Here is a 17,980-nt window from a genome sequence, read left to right as displayed (position 1 = left end):
ATATATGCATTATTCTTCGATCTTACCACAATGCCCAGAAGTTAGTTAGCTTTGGGACTCCTTTGGGTTAAGTAATATTCTCTAGGGCACATGACATTTGACTAGAATTTGAATGGAACATGAAAGCCATTAGGTCCCTCATTCAGCCTATGGCTAATAGGTATAACTTTGCTCTGTAATCACATTGTTTAGGAAGCATGGTAAGAAAAATAATTCTTGGATTTCCTGCAGAGCTAATAGTCTTGGGTAGACCGTTTAAATTTTGAGTGGAAGGAATAAAAAAGGAGTTAGCAGATGCTTGGAAGAGCAACAGCAATCTCTTATTACAGTGACTGGGCACTGGCTTCATGTCCACCATGAATAAGTAAAATACCTTTCAAGGTTTAAGTATTTTAGGTGGTGAACTAGTACTCTATTCTGACAGCCTGGAGAATAATTTCAGCTACCTTAGAACCAAGTTTAGGAAGAAAACATGTATTTATTTCTTACTTAAGAACAAAAGGGCCTTTGGGAAGGAGAGAAATGATTCTAGGTACTATATAATAGCTCCTGAGATCCTTGCTCTGCAGAGTGACCTTAGTAAGATGTTGGTCTGCCTGTGAAGACAGTCTAAATTATAAGATAGCCATTACTAAAGTGACACACAGGTAAACAGAGTGAACCTTCCCTCCTCATGTTTTTTATATTAGAGGTCAGGAGAGAGATCTGATTGCACCTTTAAGATAGGAGAGAAAGCTTTTTGACTGATTGAGGGCATGGCCTTTAATTTCTAAGTGGCTTAAAGAATGTATGGCTCATTGTTTGTTCATTCCAAAGTCCTAATGATATGGCTGATATTTTTTCTCAGATAAGAATGTGACTTTTGGCAGTGACTGTGCATCACAATGGCTTGAAAATAACCAAGTCCTTTGGAACCAAATGGTGTGTCCTCTGTGCATGTGTTCTGTGTCCATGCGTGAAATATGTGCATGAGGATTAAAAAAACACCTTGAAATAAGAGGTAGTGGCTGTCAAATTGGGAAAATCTTAAAAACTCAACATTAGGAGAACATAAGATATATGTGGGTTAAGTTTTTTCCATACATTTATCTAGGTGATGGTATACTCTGCCGTAAGTATAGTTTATAAAGAGTTTTCAGTGGCATGAGGAAATGCTAATGGAATAATGTAAAATGAAAAAGGCAGGTGCAAAATTGATATACAGTAAGATCTCAACTATGTATAAATGTGTAGAAAAATCTGTAAAGAAATATGTGAAAATGTTAATGGTATTACTCTGATGAAATTATAGATGATAGGTTTTCTTTCTGTTTTCTTATATTTTCTAAATTTTTTACAATGGTCATATTTTATTTTTATAAATAGAAATTTAAAAATTTTCTTCTACAACTGCTTTTGAGAAGATATTTGTCAGGATATGATAGGGATGATAAATTATCTGTGTTGTCTGCTCTATGAAGAAATAAATGGAAATTGGATTTGTTGCACAAAGCAATGCCTTTATTAGGTATACCATTGAAATTAAAGAGGATCAGTAGTAGCTTACATTGATTCCTTAATTTTTCTCTTAGAATCATGGTCACAATAAAGTAACTTTTCATATTTACTATATGGGCTACCAAGCAATATTTACAGTTAGGATCAGGGATCCACTAAGCATATTCAAGTGCTTCAGCCCCACTTTTTTGCCATAATTTTTCATTTGGATGCTCTAAAAAGATAAAAATAAAAACTTGTTACTACATTTAATACATGAAGTGTTTTGATAAGTTATACCAGTGAAATGAGCAAACATTGGTATGAATTTAGCTTATTTTAATGACTTCATTTACTACTTTTTACATTTAGTTTTTTTTTTTTTTGTGTGGTAATTGCTGTAGATTTTCTGTCCTTTTTTTTGCCTCAGAATTTTGAGATAGAAGATTGTGAAATATGCCATGGCCAAATGTTCAGAGTTGATTAGCAATGCAGTCAGAGAAAGCCAAATCTGGATGTTTGGTTTGATTTCTGCTTTATAGTAGAAGGATAAATTCAAGAGGAAAATGCTTATTTTTCCTTTTCAAAAAGTGCATAATGGTACTTGTGGAGTTGAAGCATGGTCTTTATATATTACACAGCTTGTAGAATGGAGAGCCTTTGACCTCTGAATGAATGTCTTACCTCTTCCTCTTCCCTTCACTAACAAAATAGCCATAGTAAAAATTATAATTGCAGTAGTGGTTGTCAGGGGCTGCGGGAAGAAGGGAATGGGGAGTGGCTGCTAATGTGTAACAGGTTTTTTGAGGTGATGAAAATATTCTGGAATTAGTGGTGATGGCTGTACAGTCTGTGCAAATACTGCAAATTACTGAGTTGTACACTTTAAAAAGAGGAATTTAATGTTATGCAAATGATATCTCAATGTTTGAAAAAGGAGCTAGAAGAGGAAAAGGGATTCCATCACAGATACATGTGAGGAAAGCATGTTCCAGTTCCCACCAATCCCTTCAGTCCTCTTCATAGTAAATTACAGAGAAGCCTGGTTCCTGTCTTGGGAGAATGCCAAATTTTCATAGGCATTTGACACGAGAATAAAATAGTCATAGTATTAAATGATCAATCTCACATCTAAAATGTTGTTATGAAGTGACAATCTAAGGGCATAGATAATACTGTATTTTCAAAGGTCTGTTTCAAGTGATACATTATGGGGATGTATTAATGAACACTGAATTCTATCTTTAAAATGAAACAAATGTGTACTACTAAGTGTCAACAAATAACCAATAGAAGGAAGTGGGGAAGTATATGAGTTTTGGACTCAGAGTGAAGTTTTTTTGTTTGAGTTTTTAAGAAACAATTTATTATACTTTTGAAATGTAAAAAAAACCAAGTAAAAAGAAGAGCTGTAACATTTTTTGAGTGTCTAGTTATGTACCAGATCTTGTGATAACTGCTTTTAATATTTTATGTATTTAATCACCACAAGAACCGTATTTTCAATCTCATCTTAAATTTGAGGAAACTGAAAATAAACGTTTACTCCCTATCCCCTGAAGAATTATATGGGTGAATGCCTTTATAAGAAGTTCCCAGAGAACAGTGAGGATGATAACTTGCCTAAGATATTATTAATACTACCCAGAGATGCCCACACCTTGGGGAACTGCCATTCCAGGCATTTCTTTGTGCATATATCACAGTAGAGTTACACTATGTGTGCTGTTCTGTAGCCTGTTTGTTGTTTTGTTTTACTCAATGTAAAAAGGTAGCAGGATATATTTACTTGTTAAAATACGGTCATTTCTGTGATCTCCTTTTATGTTATGATTTACCTAATTTGTCTCCTACTGATAGAGATTTAGGTTGTTTGCAAATTTTTGCCATTTAAACTACATTGTGATGACCATTCCATGCATAAGGGTTGTATCTTTTTCCGCCAACTTTTTTTTTTTTTTTTTTTTGAGACAGAGTCTCACTCTGTTGCCCGGGCTAGAGTGCCATGGCGTCAGCCTAGCTCACAGCAACCTCAAACTCCTGGGCTCAAGTGATCCTCTGGGACTACAGGCATGCACTACCATGCCCGGCTAATTTTTCTATATATATTTTTAGCTGTCCATATAATTTCTTTCTATTTTTAGTGGAGAGGGGTTCTTGCTCTTGCTCAGGCTGGTGTTGAACTCCTGACCTCAAACAATCCGCCCACCTCGGCCTCCCAGAGTGCTAGGATTACAGGCGTGAGCCACCTCGCCCGGTCTCTGCCAACTTTTTGTCATGGATTTTTCCCCAAACATGAGAGTAAAGAGAATAAAACAATGCATCCCCACATGCTCATTATCCAGCTATTAGCATTCTACTGTTCCTGTTTCGTCTGTCTTCCCCCAACTCCCCCCAACCTCCCCCCTGGGTATTTTAAATCATATTCCATATGTCCTATTATTTTACCTGCAAATATTTCAATATGTATCTATACCAAAGTGTTAAAAATAATAACCACAGTACCATTATGATACCTAACAAAATTACTTCCAGTTCCTTAGTATCATCTGCTAATTAATCTGTGTTCAGTTATCCTCAGTTGTCTCAAAAATAGGACAGTTTTCTAATTCTGTCATGTCCTTTAGTTCTAGTATTTATTAGCTGTGATTCTTCTATAAAGAAGAACTTTGCTTCATCAGCTAGTTGATTACTCTGAAATACATTCTATATAGGAAAAGTAGTGTGACTGCTTTGCTCTTTCCTTATTAGATTTTTAGAACATGACTTAGTGCCTACCGGCCTCCCAAGATGACCGAAGAGGATCTTTTTAGTATTCATATAACTCATGGATTTATTTATTTTTTAATTTTTTATATGTTTTGAGATAGGGTCTCACTCTATTGCCTGAGCTAGAGTGCTGTGGCATCAGCCTAGCTCACAGCAACCTGAAACTCCTGGGCTCAAGTGATTCTCCTGCCTCAGCCTCCCAAGTAGCTGGGACTACAGGCATGTGCCACCATGCCCGGCTAATTTTTCTATTTTTAGTAGAAACGGTGTCTCACTCTTGCTGAGGCTGGTCCCAAACTCCTGACCTCAAGCCATCCTCCCACCTCAGCCTCCCAGAGTGCTTGGATTGAGTCACCGTGCCCAGCCTAACTCATGAATTTAAACATACTTGGTGTTCCATTCCATTTGAGCATGTTTTTGATGTCTCATATTTGCCCAGTAGGAGCCCTTTCAAGTCATGTCAGAATGGCACAGAGCCAATTTGAAAGGGCCATTTCCCAGGGAAAGGAATTAGAGCTTTTTGGAGAAATGGCTGATTCTAGATCTAAGCAGGAAGTGTCCAAGATAGATAAGCCTGGGACATCTTGTCAGACTTGAAAGCAAGAAAGCACTTTTATCTGGTTTCACACTATATTGAAGCTACCTGTTTGTTTGTGTAAGTCCTCTCCACTGGATTTTGAGCTTCTAGAGGGGAGGGGACTGTGGCTTGTTTTTGAAGTCCCATTACCTAGATCTATCCCTGTTGGAGGTTCCTGCATATTACACCGTTTCCCCCCACATAAGACAAATAAACTAAATGAGATGTGTTTTCAGGGACTTTAGAAAGGCCTCCTTTTCTGTCTTAACAACTGTGATAGTTTCTCCGGTGATTTTCTAAGAGTTGTTAGTGACTTTCTGAGAATTGACTTCTTGGTGAACTTTGGAGTCCAATCTTATGACTTTGCTTCTTGTAACCTTTAGCAAGTACAAATAAAAGTAATGGTAGGAATTTGACCATGCCTAGACTATAGTTTTATAGCTATAGCTATAGTTCACTTTATAGCTAAGGTGAACTGTAAGCTTAAATAATACATTGGGTCAAAGTAGTATGTGACTCACACTGTTGCACTATTCTTTTCTGTCACCTCTCTTTTTCTTTTACGGGATAGTCAATTTTTTTTTTTTTTTTAAGACAGAGTCTCACTCTGTTGCCCAGGCTGGAGTGCTGTGGCATCAGCCTAGCTCACAGCAACCTCAAACTCCTGGGCTCGAGCAATCCTCCTGCCTCAGCCTCCCGAGTAGCTGGGACTACAGGCATGTACCACCATGCCTGGCTAATTTTTTCTATATATATATATGTTTTTAGCTGTCCGTATAATTTCTTTTCTATTTTTAGTAAAGACGGGGTCTCGCTCTTGCTCAGGCTGGTCTCGAACTCCTGAGCTCAAACAATCCGCCCTCCTCGGCCTCCCAGAGTGCTAGGATTATAGGCGTGAGCCGCTGCGCCCGGCCAATAGTCAATTTTTTATTTGTGTTTTAGAGCTAATTCTCTGTGTTTTACAGATTTATTTTTTTCTGTTCAGAGATGAGTTTATGATTACTTCCATTATGTTCCACAAATTTTGATCTCTTACGGAATTTTATTTCTTGACCTTCAGACCAGAACAAATCCCCCTTTTATATGTGCCTTCAAAGCTTCCTGTATAACATTTACAATGACTTAATTTATATAATGGTTATTTGATTAATGTCTGTATCTCTCACCCCTTATCTACCTTTTTTTTTTAAAGTAATTTTATCTGTAACATCTTGCTTAGTGCCTTGGCACATAGATATTGGTCAATAAAATTTTTGTAATAAATGAAAAGACCCCTAACCTTTGCTGCTAGTGGTATTACACTAGATTTTTTTGATGGTCAAACGAGAATAATGTATTTGCAGGCCGGATTGTAGAATACCTGCCATTACAGAGACCTGTCAGGGCTTCAAGGATTTGCTTTGGCCTGTGTCATGCTCTTAGCGGTGTCAGTCATTTTTTAGTTGTGGGTGAGAATTTGCACCCTCTGGTGTTGGTCAGGGTTTTAACTGTGTTTCCTTCTCTGTAGCTTATAACCTGAAGCCTCCCAGCAGGTCATGAGCCTTGGTTTATTTTCGAGGATTCTGTTAAGATGATACTGCTTGAATAATATCATCTAGGGTGCATTTAATGGCCCTCCTCCTTTCCACTTTTACTTCCCTCTCCTCTTTTAGTAGGAAATTAGACTTTTCTTTTTGGCATTTTTATGTTGGGTTTTGAACACTTGCTTTAGCTCAGCTCCACTCTAAGCATAGACTTGGGCAGGCCACTTTACCTCTCTGAGCCTTTGCTCTCTGGTTTGTAGAATGGAGAGCAAGCAAATACTACTACCTGCCCTACCTATTTACAGGACTGTACAAAGCTGTATGTAGACAGAGGAATCATTCACAAGTTTTCTCCTATTTTCTCCCTTTTACTTTGTGGTCTCTGAGGTTCAGAATCTGACTATTTCTTTAATGCTTTTACCTATAGGCAATTAGTTCTAAAGCCTCTCCCAACCCCCGCTGCCTTTTTTTTTTCAGCTTTTTTAAAAAATTCAAAATGTTAGTTCAGGGGCTACAAGTGTTTTTGTTACATGGATATCTCGTGTAATGGTTAAGTCAGGGCTTTCGGTGTGCCCATCATCAGATTAGTGTTCATTGTACCCAACAGGTAAGTTTTTGTTTTATACCCACCCTTCCCACCAGCTTCCCTTTAAAAAAATTAATTTACTTTTAATTGCCAAAAATTATGTATGTTATTGTGCACAGCATGATATTTTGAAATATGTTTATGCTATGGAATGGCTAAATTGACCTAATTAACATATGCATTACCTCACATTTATCATTTTTTGTGGTGAGAACTCTTAAAATCTTCTCTCAGTGATATTTAAGAACATAATATTTTGTTATTAACTGTAGTCACCATGTTGTACAATAGATCTCTTAAACTTACTCCTCCTGTCTAACTGAAATTCTGTATCCTTTGACCAGCATGTCCCAACCCTGCCTCCCATCCCACAGCCCTGCCCCTGCAATCTCCCAATCCCTGGTAACCACCACTCTGTGCTCTGCAAAACTCATTTTGTTATTGGTCTGTTGTGTGGTCAGAGTAAATAGGGTTTCATAGGACACAGCTTACCACTGGCTTTTTTTTTTTTTTTAATGCCCCCTTTTTAAATTGAGGTAATTATAGATGCACATGCAGCTGCAAGAAATAATACAGAGATCCCTTTTACAAATGCCCGGTTTTCCAAAATGGTAAAATTTTGTCAGACTGTATAATATCACAACCAGGATATTGATGTTAATACAAACCAACACACTCAGATTTATCTAGTTTTATTTGTACAATGTGTGTCCATTGGCTTTTGAACTGAAAATTTTCCTAATTTAATATTTCAGATCTGTGGTGATAGGGTAATAGGAACACATATCACACTTAATATGAAAGAATTAATTTATAGATTAAGAATAAATTTATTTTAACTCTAGTGAATGTGGTAATACGGACCATGGTATTAATACTTTTGGGGCAAATAGTGTAATAACATTATCCAACAGATGTTTTAAATAATAAAGACCTAATTTGTTAGCATATATATTCTTAGCATGTCAAGGATACTTTAAAAATGACTTTATTTATTTATTTATTTATTTATTTATTTATTTATTTTTTTGAGACAGGGTCTCACTCTGTTGCCCAGGCTAGAGTGCCCTGGTGTCACCTAGCTCACAGCAACCTGAAACTCCTGGACTCAAGCAATCCTCCTGCCTCAGCCTCCCGAGGAGCTGGGACTGACTACAGGCATGCGCCACCATGCCCGGCTAATTTTTCTATATACATTTTTAGCTGTCCATATAATTTCTTTCTATTTTTAGTAGAGAGGGGGGTCTCACTCTTGCTCAGGCTGGTCTCGAACTCCTGAGCTCAAACAATCTGCCCGCCTTGGCCTCCCAGAGTGCTAGGATTACAGGCGTGAGCCACCGCACCCGGTTCAAAAATGACTTTAAATACACTTGAAAACTGTGCCATAACCATATCCTGTTGTCACTTTGTTTACCACTTTATCTCTCTGAACCTTTGCTTTCTGGTTTGTAGCATGAAGAGCAAATAATACTACCTGCCCTACCTACTGTGCAAAGCTGTATGTAGACAGAGGAATCCCATGAGTTTTCTCCTACTTTCTCCCTTTTACTTTGTGGTCTCTGAGGTTCAGAATTTGACTATTTCTTTAATGCTTTTACCTATAGGCAGTTAGTTCTAAAGCTTCCCCCTCTTTTTGGGTTCCTTTGTTTACATGGGTTCTTTGCTTAGAAAACTGTGTTTTCATGAGCACTGCAGAGTAATTTTAGTGCTGCTCAGGGTCAGGGGGACCTGAACTGTTATAGATTTAATGCTCTTTTCCTTTTCTAATTGGTCAGAAGATAGTGGATGAACCTGGGAGGATTGAGGTGATGATGCTTCCTTTCCTCCTTTGTTCTTGTTTAGCTTTGAGGCATGACAAGCCACTGTCAGTGAAAGTCTAGGGTTAACTTTTAACTCCTTATGTCTCAGATGTTTCTTTTCCCCAACATACACAATCCAATTGTCAATAAGTTTTAGTAGCTTTTTTCCCTGTACTAATTATTTTTGTATTTCCCCCCATATTTAAGCATATATGCTTATTGAAAATAGCAGAAAAGCATAAAGAAAATATCAACCTATTATTTTATCTGAAGTATCTATCTTTCAAATCTTTTCCTTTGTTTTTGTTCTATCCTGCCTCTAATATAGGAATCAGATGCCATTTTTCTCTTCCCTAGCCTGTTGAAGCAGCTAACTAGTCTGTCTACCATTCTAGGCCAAGTGAACTTCTAAAACAGATCTATTCTGTTCATCCCTGCTCAGAAGCCTTGGATTCTCTGCTGCCTATTGAAGAAAGCCCAAACACCTGAGCATGACATTCAAAGCCCTCTAATGTCCCAAATGTGCCATTTTTTGCTTTTTTCCACCACGTTCCCTCCATGCTAAATTGGTACCCCACCCCGCCATTCTCTTTTCTCTGAATGGATCATCTCTTCTTGGCCTTGTCAAACTCCTTCTCATGATTGAAGATTGAGCTTAAACACTATACTTCCTGTAAAGGTTGTGCTAATTTTTCCCAGTTCAAATGACTTGCTTAGTAACTGGTGCTCCCATACCACGGAGCCCATACTTCACTTTGCCAGACCGTATTTTGCCTTAGATTGTGGCCATTTGTGTTCTTTTGTCAACTATATTAATTAATACTTTTGCAGGTGAAGGCCATATTTTATTTTATCTTTGTGTCTCTGAGCCCGTTGCTTGCACTGTAGGACCCAACATTTAGCAACTCCTTATTAAGTTCAATTATATTCAGCTGTGTAATAAGTGCCCCCTGCTTGCTTATATTTGAAGTGGCCTTTTCTTCTTTGCATTTTTTGTTTAAACTGCCTTGTTAAAAAAATTCCTATGACAAATTCCTCTCTCATAGTTGTTTCCTAATTCATTATAGTTTGAGAAGAGGAACTAGCTGTGGGATGAATTTGTAGAAATGGTAAGGAGGCAGGAGGAATCTAATGGGCACACAGATCCTATGGACGACTTGCATTTCTCATGAGGAAGAAGTGGGGCCAGATAGGACAGTGGGAGGGGACTCCTGGAAGTCAGCCAGGAATATTCCTTGTTTCCTTCCCATCCAATAAATCCAGAAAATGAGTTTTAGTTGGATGAATGCCTTGGCATCCTTCCTAACCTTTGTTAGTAATTGAAGAACTTGATTCTAAATTGTGATTTGTTACTAGAAAGTTCCAAATACAAAAATCATGATATTATATAAGGTCCCAGTGAAGGAAATCTAGAGGTATAAAGTGTAGTTTTGATATTGTAGAAGGAATATTGATATAGTTACTCCTCGCCCCCCCCCCCCCCCCGCCACTTGCCATTTGAAGAGGGAGAAGCTGGGCTTCCTAGTTGTACTGAAAACTATGTGCTCTCTGTGATAGAGGATGCATGGCAGGCTGGAAGCCCCGTGATCATTAGGAGTTCATTAGATTCTGTCTGCAGCTGTTAGAAAATGAACAATCAGGTATGTGGGAGTTACCATGTTGCTCAAATGCTCAGCATGAATGATTTTATCCAAAGAGCTATTTTTCATTTTGAGAAGGAAAACCTTTTTAGCCAAGAGAAGATAACCTTTTTAATAACCACAGCCTTGTAGTATAGTTTGAAGTCTGGTAAATTAATACCTCCCAATTTGTTCTTATTGCCTAAAATTGCTTTTGCTAAACGAGGTCTTCTCTGGTTCCATACAAAGCGTAAAATTATTTTTTCTGTATCTGTGAAAAATGATGTTGGTAATTTAATAGGGATTGCATTGAATCTGTAGATCACTTTGGGTAGTATAGACATTTTAACAATGTTGATTCTTCCGATCTATGAGCATGGTATGGTTTTCCACCTGTTTACATGCTCTGCGATTTCCTTCCTCAGTGTTTCATAGTTCTCCCTGTAGAGGTCTTTTACCTCCTTAGTTAACTATTGTCCTAGATATTTTATTTTCTTTGTTGCTATTGTGAAAGGTATTGAGTCCTTAATTTGGTTCTCCATTTGACTGTTATTGGCATATATGAATGCCTCTGATTTGTGTGTATTGATTTTGTATCCCGAGACTTTACTGAATTCATTGATCAATTCCAGGAGTCTCTTGGTTGAATCCTTGGGATTTCTAGATATAATATCATATCATCAGCAAAGAGTGAGAGTTTGATCTCTTCTGTCCCTATTTGGACACCCTTGATTCTGCTCTCTTGCCTGATTGCTCTCGCCAGGACTTCCAGCACTATGTTGAAAAGTAATGGCGACAGTGGGCAGCCTTGTCTGGTTCCAGTTCTGAGTGGGAATGCTCTCAATTTTTCCCCGTTCAGTATGATGTTGGCTAGGGGTTTGTCATATATGGCTTGTATCATTTTTAGACAGGCCCCGTCAATGCCTATTTTGTTAAGCGCTCTTATCATAAAAGGGTGTTGAATTTTGTCAAATGCTTTTTCTGCATCTACTGAGAGGATCATATGGTCTTTGTTTTTGCTTCTATTTATGTGGTGAATTACATTTATAGATTTGCGTATATTGAACCATCCCTGCATCTCTGGGGTGAAGCCCACTTGGTCGTGATGGATTATTTTCTTGATAAGCACCTGGATTCGATTTGCTAGGATTTTATTGAGAATTTTTGCATCTGTATTCATAAAGGATATTGGTCTATAGTTTTCTTTTTTTGTTGCATCCTTTCCTGGTTTTGGTATCAAAGTTTATGTTGGCTTCATGAAATGTGTTGGGGAGAATTCCGTCCTTCTCCATGTTGTAGAATAACTTTTGTAGGATAGGCACCAGTTCTTCTTTGTAGGTGTGGTAAAATTCGGGTGTGAAACCATCTGATCCGGGACTTTTCTTTTTGGGAAGGTTTTTTATTGCAGTTTCGATTTCAGTTCTTGATATTGGTCTGTTCAGGAATTGTATTTCTTCCTGGTTGAGCCTAGGGAGGCTTTGTGTTTCTAAAAATTTGTCCATTTCCTCCATATTTTCCAGTTTATGCACATAAAGGTTTTTGTAGAATTCATAGATGATATCTTGTATCTCTGTGGCATCAGTTGTGATTTCTCCTTTCATGTTCCTGATGGAGGTTATTAGAGATTTTTCTTTTCTCCTCTTGGTTAGTCTAGCCAGAGGTGTGTCAATTTTGTTTATCTTTTCAAAGAACCAACTTTTTGTTTTATTAATCTCCTGTATGGTTTTTCTGTTGTCCATTTCATTTAGTTCTGATTTAATCTTATTAATTTCTCTCCTTCTGCTGGGTTTGGGGTCGGTCTGTTCTTCTTTTTCCAGCTCTTTGAGTCTATTCATTAGGTTGTCTATTTGTAAGTTTTCTGTCTTTTTGATATAGGCATTTATGGAAATAAATTTTCCTCTCAGGACTGCTTTAGCTGTGTCCCACAGATTTTGATAACTTGTGTCTCCTTTGTCATTTAGTTCAAAGAATCTTTTGATTTCTGTCTTGGTTTCTTCATTTATAAAATAATCATTCAGGAGAAGGTTGTTTAGCTTCCATGACTTTGAGTAGAAATGAGAATTTCTGTTAGGGTTAATTTCTACTTTTATTCCGCTGTGATCTGAGAAGATGCATGGTATGATTTCTATTTTTTTAAATTTTTAAGACATGCTTTGTGTCTTAAGATATGGTCAATCTTAGAGAATGTCCCATGAGCTGATGAGAAGAACATATATTCCGTGGAATTTGGATAGAATATCCTATAAATGTCAGGCAGGCTCATTTGTTCCAGTATTCTGTTTAAGTCCATTATTTCTTTGTTTATTTTCTGTTTGGAGGATCTGTCCTGTGCTGTCAGTGGGGTGTTGAAGTCTCCGGCTATTATGGTGTTGCTGTTTATCATTTGGTTTAGATCAAGTAGGGTTTGCTTTATGAATCTGGGTGTACCTAAGTTGGGTGCATATATATTAAGTATAGTTATGTCTTCTTGTTGAACTGTACCCTTCGCCAGTATATAGCAACCATCTTTGTCTTTCGTTACTTTTGTTGATTTAAAAACTAAGTTATCTGAGATTAAAACCGCCACACCAGCCTTCTTTTGGTTTCCGTTTGCTTGAAATATAGATTTCTACCCTTTTATCTTCAGTCTAAGTGCATGTTTGCAGGTTAGATGAGTTTCTTCGAGACAGCAGACACTTGGCTTGTATTTTTTTATCCATTGGGCCAGCCTATGTCTCTTGAGTGGGGAATTCAAGCCATTCACATGTATTGAGAGAACTGATAGGTGGGGCAGATTTCTGTTCATCCTGTTGGGTAGAACTTCATTTCTATGTTTTCTCTCTTGAGTCATTATGGTATCTGGCCTTTGATCTTTAGCTTTTGAGTAGTTTTACGTTCGTGGGTCTTTCTTGTGCTAGTCCGTGTGCAACTCTGTTTTGAGTACTTCTTGGAGGGCTGGTCTTGTCTTGGTGAATTCCCTCAGTCTTTGTTTATCTGAGAATGTCTTAATTTCTCCTTCATGTACAAAACTTAGCTTTGCTGGGTACAAGATTCTAGGCTGGACATCATTCTGTTTCAGAAGAGTGAGAATGGGGCCCCAGTCTCTTCTTGCTCATAAGGTTTCAGTTGAGAAATCTGGCATTATTCGGATGGGTTTTCCTTTGTATGTTAGTTCTTTCTTTCTCCTTACAGCTCAAAGAAGGGCCTCTTTAGTGAATATTTTGGTCAATCTGATGACTGTGTGACATGATGTTTTCCTATTTGCAATGAATCTCCCAGGGGTCCTTTGAGCATCTTGAACCTGTATATCTAGATTTTTAGCAAGGCCTGGGAAATTTTCCTCAATTATATCTTCAAATAGCTTATCCAACCCTTGTGTATTATTTTCTTCGCCCTCAGGAATGCTGATAACTCTCATGTTAGGCTTCTTCATATAATCCCACATTTCTTGTAGACTCTGGTCTTTTCTCTTATTTCTTTGCTCTATCTCTGTGACTGACTTATTTAATTGGCAGGTGATTAGACTTCAAACTATACTACAAGGCTGTGGTTATTAAAACAGCTTGGTATTGGCACTAGAACAGGGACACAGACCAGTGGAATAGAACTGAGAATCCAGACATAAAACCATCCTCATATAGCCATTTAATCTTTGACAAAGCAGACAAAAATATACTCTGGGAAAAAGAATCCTTATTCAATAAATGGTACTGGGAAAACTGGATAGCCACATGTAAAAGACTGAACCAGGACCCACACCTTTCACCTCTCACAAAAATCAAATCACGGTGGATAACAGACTTAAACCTTAGGTGTGAAACGATTAGAATTCTAGAGGAAAATGTGGGAAAGACTCTTAGAGACATTGGCCTAGGCAAAGAATTTATGAGGAAGACCCCAAAGGCAATCACAGCAACAATAAAAAGAAATAAACGGGACCTGATTAAATTAAAAGGCTTCTGCACAGCCAAAGAAACTGTCACGAGAGTAAACAGACAACCTACAGAATGGGAAAAAATTTTCGTATGCTACACATCCAATAAAGGACTGATAACCGGAATCTATTTAGAACTCAGGAAAATCAGCAAGAAAAAATCAAACAACCCTATCAAAAAGTGGGCAAATGACATGAATAAAAATTTTTCAAAAGAAGACAGAAGAATGGCCAACAAACATATGAAAAAATACTTAACATCTCTAATCATCAGGGAAATGCAAATCAAAACTACAATGAGATATCACTTAACTCCAGTGAGAATGGCCTTTATCAAAAAGTCCCATAACAATAAATGTTGGTGTGGATGCGGAGAGACAGGAACACTCATGCACTGCTGGTGGGACTGCAAACTAGTGCAACCTCTGTGGAAAGCAGTATGGAGATACCTTAAACAGATACAAGTAGACCTACCATTTGATCCAGGAATCCCATTATTGGGCATCTACCCAAAAGAACAAAAGTCATTCTATAAAAAAGACATCTGCACCCGAATGTTTATAGCAGCACACTTCACAATTGCAAAGATGTGGAAACAACCCAAGTGCCCATCAATACATGAGTGGATTAATAAAATGTGGTATATGTATACCATGGAGTACTACTCAGCTGTAAGAAATAATGGGGATATAGCATCTCTTATGTTTTCCTGGATAGAGCTGGAACCCATTCTCCTAAGTGAAGTATCCCAAGAATGGAAAAATAAGCACCACATGTACTCACCATCAAATTGGTTTCACTGATCATCACCTAAGAGCACATTTGGGAATAACATTAATCGAGTGTTGGGCAGATGTGGGGGGGAGATGGGTTTATACATACATGATGAATGCAATGCGCACTGTCTGGGGAATGGACATGCTTGAAGCTCTGACTCGGGGGGGGGGGTGGAGGGGCAAGGGCAATATACGTAACCTAAACTTTTTTACCCCCATAATATGCTGACATAATAATAATAATAAAAGAAGATTGACTTTATCTTTAAGGCAATGTCCTACTGAGTGGTGCACTGAATTCTAGTTCACATTTTGGGCATATTTCTTCTTTCTACCATATTGGTAGCCTCCAACAATAAAAAGGAGGGGCAGTTTTTACTTTGTTAACAAGATTGTACCAACTGTCCCTTTCCTCTTTGGGAATTGGGTCTTAGGAAGAGAGAGGGAGGGAGAGAGGAGACTAATATACTAGATGCTTCTTAGAAAGAAGTGAATGCATTATTAGTGGTATTTAGATATTTGGATGCTTTTTTTTTTAAAAACTTTTGCCCTTAAAACTGAAGCTAACTCAGCAACTGTGAGATATTCATGTTTATGCTCATTTTACAATTGAGAAAACTAAGGCACACAGAGGAAATGTGCCCAGAGTTACACAGCTAGTAAGTGACAGAGTCTAGGTCCAGTGTCTTAACCACTGTGTAATACTTACTGTCATTGTCAACACAGTTTAAAAACAAAATTGGCTATGGTGAGCTTCCACTGCATACAGCATTCCAAATAATCTTTTAAAATCATAAATCAGATTCTGTCACTTCTCAGCCTAATCCTCTCCAGTGTCTTCCTGTTATACTTAGAATAAAATTAAAACTTTACAGGGTAAATGACCTTATACCCATGGCCCGGCCCTATCTGTCTCTTGGCCTTATTCCCATACCTGCTGTCTTTTACTGTGCTCCAGCTACCCTGGCTTTAGAGCTCTTTCTAATGGCTAGTTGGCTTCTCCCCAGATCTTTGTGTTGTGAGCTACATCTTATCATTTTATCTCAGCTTAAACTCACCTTTTAAAGGCCTTCTCTGACCTCCCTAGCTAAAATAGTCTCTACCCTCAGCCAGTTACTTTTTCCCTATCTGAAATTCCCCCTGTTTGAATATAAGATTCCTGATGGCGGAGACCTTGCCTGTCTTGTTTAATGGTAGAATCTGTATTGCCTAAAACAGTACTTGGGATGTGGTGAGTGCTCAATAAATATTTATTAAGTAAGCATAATGACGGGTTGAACTAGGGCTTTCCTGAGAACAACTTTTCAGAACCCTCTGGCTTAAAGGATATATGGCAACAGTTCAGGACAGCTAGAGCCTGCCTCATCAACTCTGTTCCTCCAAACTCTGCCACCTCCCAAACTAAAACTCGTGGAGGTTATCTCCTCCAGTGTCTCAGCAGCAGGTAAAGGTAGGAGAAGGTGACCAAGGACCTGGATATTATATTACTAGGAGGCCTCCTCTCATTTGTAGCTGTGCCTTGTAGGATTCTGGAAAGCAGTCCTTGGACTTCAGCTCAGTACAATGGCTATATTGGTAATGGTGACCCTGAGACATCAAGGAAGGCTAAATTTTAGAATATTCTCTGTAATAGATATGTCTAATACATTTTAGGAAGTTTCCATTAAGTGAATGGGAACTTTGGACATTTGGAGTAAGTCCTCAATTATCTGGAAAAACATCTTTCCAGGTAGACTCATCCCTTTGTTCAGCTGTGAGCCTATTACTTTCTTGGTGCTGGGCAGTCTTTGCTAAAGTTGTGTCATGGTTATTAAAGAAATGTTTCTTTCATTTGTTCTTTTTCCTGACTAGAATACAGTATGTTCTTTATCTGAAACCACAGGCACTTTGAGTTTTCCAAGGGTCATTTGTTATCTGATTGGATTGTCCCAGTGTGAAGGCCTCTCTGAAGGCCACCTACTGTCCCTCCCTGGTGCACTGGTTGCAGTTGCCTCCAGAGTTCCAGGAGGGAGGGAAGCTAAGCCTGCCTGACCCTGCTTGGTAGAGATATACTGTTTCTGAACTCTGAATTGCTCTGAACCGATTCCAGTTGGGCTTCGTGGGCCACCTCTGTCCTTTACGGATTTGGCCATGAGCCTGAGAGCCTGGTACACATCTGTCTGAAGTCCTCTGGACAAGTGGATGAATCTCTCTGTTCTGTACTGGGCCTCTTTCCCTCTTGACTTGAAGCAAAAATTTTAATACTAAGAAAAGATTAGGTAGCAGTTTAATGCGTATTTGAAATTGGATACTCTGTAAGTCTGTAAGGCCTTAATTGTCTTCTGTTTTTGTTTCATGGGTGTAAAAGCATGCAAATCTTAGAAGTTCACCAGTCCACCAAAACTTTACCAGCTTACCAACCCCATGTAGGAAGACAAAAATAGTCATATAAAGAAAAGAGACATGGCTGGATGTGGTGGCTCATGCCTGTAATCCCAGCACTTTGGGAGGTGGAGGCCAGAGGATGGCTTGAGGCCAGGAGTTTGAGACCAGCCTGAGCAACATAACAAGACCCTGTCTTTACAAAAATAGAAAAATCAGCCAGGCGTGGTGGCATGTGCCTATAGTCCCAGCTACTTTGGAGGCTGAGACAGGAGGATCACTTGAGCCCAGCCCAGGAATTTGAGGCTGCAATGAGCTGTGATGACGCCACTGCACTCTAGCCCTGGTGATAGAGTGAGACCCTGTCCCAAAAAAAAAAAGAAAGAGAGAGACATTATAACTTCTTAGCCAAGATAAATCACTGAACTCTGGTATTTCTTTTTTTTTTTTCCCTAACACCTCTTTATAGTCCAGATTTCTCTTTGGGTTCTGTGGCTTAATCATAGCATAATGAGCAGATAATTAGGTTAGAGATTTATTTGCTCATTTTGCACTTTTTTTTTTTTTTAAATAAAATGTGC

General features: G+C 38.3%; 1 protein-coding gene across 5 annotated transcripts in view; it reads left to right on the top strand.

Moving 5' to 3' along the window:
* CLASP1 (cytoplasmic linker associated protein 1) overlaps nucleotides 1-17,980 on the top strand; it is a 264,483-nt gene that overhangs the window by 46,421 nt on the left and 200,082 nt on the right. The gene's annotated exons all lie outside the window — the stretch shown is intronic.

Source organism: Lemur catta, chromosome 8 (assembly GCF_020740605.2).
Source record: "Lemur catta isolate mLemCat1 chromosome 8, mLemCat1.pri, whole genome shotgun sequence".
Taxonomy (NCBI): domain Eukaryota; kingdom Metazoa; phylum Chordata; class Mammalia; order Primates; family Lemuridae; genus Lemur; species Lemur catta.
This window is presented reverse-complemented; position numbering and strand designations above follow the sequence as displayed.